Consider the following 7,041-nt stretch of genomic DNA (forward strand, 5'->3'; position numbering starts at 1 on the left):
GGGCCGAGCAGGTGCTGCTCTGTGCCCATTTCCTTCCTTCCCCTGTGAGCCTCACAGCCTTAGATGAGACGGGGTAGCCCCGGGGGAGGGGGCGCAGCTGAAGAATCAGATGAGGTGATTGGTGTGAATCACACAGCTTTGATGCAAGTCCCCAGGGCTGTGTGTTCAGTATATAGAATCCATCTCCAAAACCATCTGGGATCTTTGCTCCCCACATGTTGGTAACATATCTCTGGCAGCCACTCTGAGCCAGGTTCTGTCATGATGACCAGGACAGGCATCCCAGGTTGGCTAGGAGGACCAGACACAGAGCAGACACAGCCCAGGGGGGGTCACGGGCCACGACCTCACATTCCCAAGGCCCTGACTTAAGGATAGACCCTTCCCCTCATCTCCAAGCTGCACCTCCTCAGACACAGAGGTGAGACTGAAAGAAGAGCGTTTCCAAACTGCCTGAGCCTTGCATCAGGGCTGATATCTTTTCTTAAACGAATCCCATAATTACCTCGTGAAAAGCGTGCGACATTGCATTTAATTTCGTGCACTTAAAGCTGCACTTGGTTACTTGTACACATTTAAATGGGCCATATTTGTCTATCCCTGTATCAGGAGAGCCCTCTCTGTCTCTGGCAGGGCTGGAATTTAGGGGTCTGGCGCATAGCAGGCACTCAATTGTTAGTTAATATTGCAATAGCAACGCTTATGAATCTGAAGTTGGGGACCTTGGGGCCAGAGTGGTGGGTGAAAGGTGGCCCGCGTCTTGTCCAAGGGTCCAACCACCTGTTGACAGAGAGGCAAGGGGCCTCCCTCTGCGATGGAATGCCTTGTGGGCGTGGCCCGGCGGGGCGGGGGCGGGGGCGGGGGCGGGGGCGGGGGCCGGGCCACGACGCGGTGGGCCGGGCCGGGGCCGACTCGGCTCAGAAACTTTCGCTGTGGGCGGTTCGGACCCGCCCTCCCGGCGCCCTCCGGCCCCGCGGCACCAGGGGGCAGTCTGCGGCGGACAGGCGAGGCGCCCCGTGATTGGCGGAGGCGCGCGGTGATTGGCAGGCGTGCCGGCCGCACAGCGGGCCGAGCCGGCGCCGCGTCTTGCGAGCCGCGTCGGGAGTGGAGCGCGGCCTGCGGCCCCGCCCCCGGCCCTGCCCCTCCGTGGTGGGCCCCGCTCGCCGGCTCCCGCAGCAGCTCGCGTCGCTAGCTCGGCCCGGCTGCTTAGCTCCCGCCTCAGGGCGTCCGGCTCCTCGCGAGCAACTTTGCGACAGGCCCTGAGGTTCGAAGGCGTCGCGGAGTCGCGTGCGGCCCACTTGCGGGCGGGTGAGTACTTCGGGGGGGGGGACGGCCGCGCGGGGGACTGGAAAGAGACCCGGGAGGCGCCGCCCGCCTTGGGCCTCAGTTTCTCCATCTGCGCGGCTGCTCCCAGCGCCCCCCCAACAAGTTCCCCAGAAAGTGGGGGGCTGGGGTCCCGCAGCGCGACGCCCACGGCGACCCCCGCCCAGGCCTGGGTTGAGACTTCCTGGGGGGGAGTGCGCGCCCCCTCGGGAGTCGCGGGACCCCGCGCGCTGCGAGCACCGAGAGGCCAGCAGCCGTGGCCCCCGGGGACCCGCGGGTGGCCAGAGGGTGGCCGGAGGCGCCCCTCCCCGCACCCCGCAGCGCCGGTCCCGAGGTGCCCAGTCATGGCCCTTCCCCCGCGGCCGTCGGCGGGACCCAGGGCGGCCCTCAGTGCCCACGGGGACGCGGTTGGGGCGGCGGGGGCGACCGGGGTCCAGCCCGCACTGGGGACCGGGCCCACCGGAGGGGGCAGCCCCTGGGTCAGGCTGAACCCCCCAGAGCCCACTTAGAATCAGTGCGGCGCTCACTCTCCCCCTGGGGCTCCTCCTCGGTAAGGGGGGCAGGCAGGGGCAGTGGCAGTCCCTCCCGGCCCCTGCTGGGGTGAAGCCGGCCTTTGGCCGCCGGCCCTCCGCACCATTAATTTCTGTTGTGACAGATGGAAACTTTCTGAGGAATCTCGCCCAGCCCTTAGGGATGTGATGAAACCATGCTCTCCCAACGGTTTTTGTAGTTGATGTTAAGAAATTCTAAGGAGCTAACGTTTGTACAATATTTACACTCCCCTCCCCCACCCGGCTTATAGGAGTGGGAATTATAGCCCCAGTGGACACATGATGGAGCTGAGGCTTACTGGGGATTGGTGACCTGCCCAGGACCACAAAGAGCCTGGGGGAAGACTTGCACCCTGATCTGCACTCTCCTCAAGCAAGCCCAGTCCTGCCTCTCCTCACCTTGGACAGTGACCCCTGGCATTTGGCCTGTTTATAAAGGGCTTTCCCTTCTGCTGGGATCTGTCACTTGCAGAGTGCCCTGGGTACCCTCCGTGCTGGTCGCCTGTTCTCACTGCAGCCCTAGTGAGGGAGCCATATCAACGGAAACCCAGAGGCCACGCTTTCCATGGTCCCATCCTGGCCCCTGTGTCTCTAAGGGGCTGTGATTCTCCTGGGAGCCCCATGGTGTCTGACCAGAGATTTAGAGGAAGGTTCCCTTATATAACCACTCCTTTGCTGCACCCCCTGCACCCCCCAACCCCCAAGCAGATGGACCTTTGAAAACAGGGAAGGTTGCTGGGAGACCACATCACACCTTCTTTGCCAGGATGGAAGAATATGTGGAGGGCTCCCTGCTCACGCCTCCCCAGCCCCTCCTATGCCAGGGCTGGACAGGCTTTGGGGGCTGGTCAAAGAGGAGACCCAGCTCAGTCCCGGCCCCCAGAAGTGCCTGAGCTCTGGGACAGAGATCAAGCCCTGGTCTATGATGGTGATAAGAAGAATCATAACAGGGAGGGAGCTTTATGCTTTATATGGCTCTCGCCCTCTCCCACGTCCCCACCCCAGAAAGTGGCACCACTGCTGTGGCCCCCAGCCACAAACCAAGCCACCCTCTGCTCCCCACCCCTCACATTCAGTTGGTGATACTCCTGTCTCTTCTGGCCCCAGAGCTGCTGTCAGATGCTGGCCCTGGACCAGGCCTCCTTACCTTTCCCTGGATGGTCACCCAGCCCCTTTCCTGGGCTCTCCATCCTGTCCCCACACAGCCCCAGTGGTTCTTTAACTATCACTTCCCTGCTCAGCACTGTCCTTCCGAACTCCTCCTGGCCCTAGGCTCAGCTCTGCCTCCAAAGCTTGGAGTCCTTCAGGCCCTTGGGACCTGCCCTAGCTGCCCACACAGCCTCTTCTCTCATTCCTGTGTCCCATCCCCAGCGGTCACTTCCCAACCATCCACACCTTCCTGGCCACATGGCTGGTCACTCTCCCTCTGCTGTCTTTTCTCCTGGGCAGTCCCCTGTTGGAATGCCCACACTCCTCCATTCCTCTTTCCTTCCACCCTCACCTGGCTCACACCTGCTTGTCTTAAAGGCTGAGCCAAGGGCTCTCTTCCACAATCCCTACCCTGCCTTCCAAAGCTGAGTGAGACCCCCCGTTGGATGCTTGCACCCCAAATGCTGCTCCATCTTTGTAGTTGTCTGTTTAGGTGTCATCCTTCCCACTGGGCATGAGCTGCTCGAAGGCCAGCCCTATGGGAGTGCTGTCTGGGGCCGGGAGGCCCAGCACAGTGCCCAGCGAAGGATCAGCCCCCAGTCCGTGTCTGCTGACCCGCCGGGGCTGGGCTCAGAGCAGGTGCCTGGTGTGCTGTGTGGGCTCGGCATTGGGCACACACTCGTGGCTGTCCTTGATCAAGGGTTTGGGCATTCCCAACTTGCCTCCCACTTTGTTTCTATGGACTTGGCACATTGAGTGGAATCGGAATGTTCCTTGGTTTGGCCCTTAATACTCTGGAGCAAAAATAAGTATCTGGGAGCCTCCAAGGGCTTTGTGCCCTTGTCTTGAGGAGTAGCCCTTTGCCTTGGGCCATGCTGGAGCAGCCTTCTCAGACCCTGGGAACCCCTGGGCCCTTTCCCTTAGGGCTCAGTCACAGGCAGGTTTTAAAATAGGTTTTGTTTTCATTTCAAACACCTTACACATTTTTTATAGAAAATCAGGGAAATACATTTAGAAAAAGAATAAAATAAAACCACTCATAATCCCTCCACCCAGAGAGAGCCAGTATTAACAGTTCGGGGGACATTTTCTTTCATCTTTTTCTGCAGGTAGATTTCGTTTTCATTCTAAAGAGACAGGATAATTCTCATGCTGCTTTAAATCCTGTTTAACAGTGTTACACCAACATTTTCCTCGACTTTAAACATTTATTTGTATACGGGGTCATGGTTAACATCTTTGTAGGGGAGCACCATGCTGAGGGGCTGTAATGTTCCTAACTGCCATCTCTGCATGGTGCTGGCAAGTTTGCTGGTGTCAGACCCCCTTGTGTGTGACACCTGTGGGCACCCCTGCTTATTCCCCGGGGCTGGGATGGTAGTGTGGGCGGCTCTGGTCAGAGGGCACTTGAACAACTTTAAGGCTTCCCGTGGGGGCTTGTTTCAGGGGTGGGGCTGCCCCCCCGGGGGACCAGAGTGGGGGCCAGCCTGCACACAGATTAGAGCGTTTGGGGCAGAAGGCCACATGGGGTCATTCTGCTCCATGTCTCCATAGATGCATGGTCCCTGCAGCCCTCCTTGGGGGTGGCAGCTCCTCAGCCAAGCTCCTTGGTGCTGGTATTTTGTGTTTTGATGGGATAAAAATATGCCTTGGGACTCACGTGGAAAGAATGCCAGCCATTTTGTTTTTTTGGATCTTACACAATGACAGGTTTCCAGGCTACCACCCTGGCCATCAGGGGGCAGTGGGGTTGGCCGCCCCACCAGCAGGCAGGTTGGAGGAGTCTTGGAGCTGGGGCCAAGCTGGATGAAGACGCTCCTGTTTTGCCATCAGGATGCTGGGGTCTGGGGGGAGGGAATTGCTTGAAGTCACACAGCAAGGTCCTATAAGCTTGTTGCTTCCCTGAGGGCAGGCTGTCCCGGTGTGCCTTGCACATTAGGCCGCCGCTGCGTGCCAGGCAAGGCTGCAGGTGCTCCAGGGGAATGAGATGCAGGCTCCCAGAACCCCAGGAAAGAGAACGTGTTACAGCTGGAAAGGCCAGACCCTGTGTGGGTCCTTCCACCAGGAGATGGTCTGGGATCCTCCCTGTGACCCAACCCTGGCAGTGAATTGTCTCATTTGCTTTAAAATAATAAGCCCTGGGCGCCTGGGTGGCTCAGTTGGTTAAGCGACTGCCCTCGGCTCAGGTCATGATCCTGGAGTCCCTGGATCAAGTCCCACATCGGACTCCCTGCTCAGCAGGAAGCCTGCTTCTCGCTCTCCCACTCTGCCTGCTGTGTTCCTGCTCTCGCTATCTCTCTCTCTGCCGAATAAATAAATAAAATCTTTAAAAAAAAAAAATAATAATAAGCCCTTTGCTCCCCAAAGGGCTTGACCAACTCTTAGAGAATCCGAAAATTAATTTTCTTTTATTCATCCATTCTTACTAAGCAGAGATTTTATTTGAAACAGTTATTTTGACTGCCGTGCGACATGCGTAATACTTAGCCCAGAGGCCAGCCACAACCTGTGGTTGGGTCCCTGCAGTTCCTACCAGAATGTGTTTTCCAACGGAATACGTCCTTGTGGAGCACCTGGGAGAACTAGCTTGGGTTTATTTGGTTGGTTGGTTGGTTGGTTGGTTGGTTGATTGTTCGTTTTAATGTTTCATAGTTTGTAGATTACTTTCTCTTCCTTCACACCCTTAATCCCCATGGCACCCCTACATGGGAGGTGGTATTCCCATTTTACAGATGAGGAAACTGAGACACAGTGAGATTAAGTAGCTGCAGGTCCCGGGTAAAACTGAGACTCACTCCCCATGTCTCGTGGTAGTAAAATTGTGTCCCTCCTGGCCTGGGGTCTCCTGGTAGAGGGAGATACTACCTGAGACACGACTCAGCAGAGGCATTGGGGACACTCCCGGGAACGAGGCACATTGGGTCCCGCACTGGAGGAAGAGGGCTCTCTCTCTGCCAGAGCACAGGGCAGGTGTGGCCGGGGTCGGATTGTGAGAGGCCCCTTTTTCAGAAACAGGCTTGGTGGATTTGAATTCCAGCTCCAACACCGTGAGCTGTGTGGTCTCGAGCACGGGTCCTACCTTTCTGGACCCGTGTTTCCTCATCTGTGAAATGGGGTGAGGGTTGAAGGCTAAGCCACCTGTCCGTCTGTCACACCGGCTAGTGGCAGGACCTGGCTTACAGCGCTTTGTGCGGCACCCCGAGACTGTGCACGGCAAGCGTGGAGAGCAGAGCGCGCCCAGACACACGTCCGTTCCTGCTGCTATTCCCGACGCAAGTTGGCTCTCGTCAAGGCCAGCTGCGCTCTGCTGTTCCAAGGAGGTGGCCCTTGATTCTGGGGGCAGCAGGCCACGAGAGGTGGCTTGGCAGGATGCGGCCCCATGTGGTCTAAAGAACTGACGTGTTTGCTGTCTTGGGTCAGGGGATGACCTGTGTGACTGGGTTCCGTGTGCCGCGTCACCGTGGGTCTCCCCCGCCCGTGGCTGGCTACGTGCTCACTCTGGTCTACACTTGTGGCTAAATGGCGAGTTTCACAGAAGTCGCCTCCTTGTTGGGCTCCCTGAAGCCTACAGTTTGGAAACAGCATGAAGCAGTGCGTTGATTTCCAAGCAGATTTATGTGGCTCGGCCGTGCTCTGGTCTTGCCTCTGGGGGATGTTTTAAAATAAGGACTGAGTCCTTCAGACAGAGGAATGACCAGATTGAAATCTGTGGGGAGCCACCTCATGTTCTATGTGGGATCTCATTCAACCTCACAGTAGCCCCCGAAGACCATGCCCATTTTACAGATGAGGAAACTGAGGGAAGAAATTCACTCAAGGCGGGCGCCTGGGTGGCTCAGTTGGTTAAGCGACTGCCTTCGGCTCAGGTCATGATCCTGGAGTCCCTGGATCGAGTCCCACATCGGGCTCCCTGCTCGGCAGGGAGTCTGCTTCTCCCTCTCCCACTCCCCGTTTGTGTTCCCTCTCTCGCTGTGTCTTTCTCTGTCAAATAAATAAATAAAATCTTTAAAAAAAAAAA

General features: G+C 57.6%; 1 protein-coding gene across 1 annotated transcript in view; it reads left to right on the forward strand.

Moving 5' to 3' along the window:
- The first annotated feature begins 1,142 nt into the window (after positions 1–1,142).
- Positions 1,143–7,041, forward strand: part of WFS1 (wolframin ER transmembrane glycoprotein) — a 29,948-nt gene continuing 24,049 nt past the window's right edge. Inside the window, exon 1 of the mRNA XM_081813179.1 lies at positions 1,143–1,308. The gene's annotated coding sequence lies outside the window, so the exon portion shown is untranslated. The remainder of the gene's footprint in view (positions 1,309–7,041) is intronic.

This window comes from Leptonychotes weddellii, chromosome 2 (genome assembly GCF_054177405.1).
Source record: "Leptonychotes weddellii isolate Sample4059 chromosome 2, ASM5417740v2, whole genome shotgun sequence".
NCBI lineage: Eukaryota > Metazoa > Chordata > Mammalia > Carnivora > Phocidae > Leptonychotes > Leptonychotes weddellii.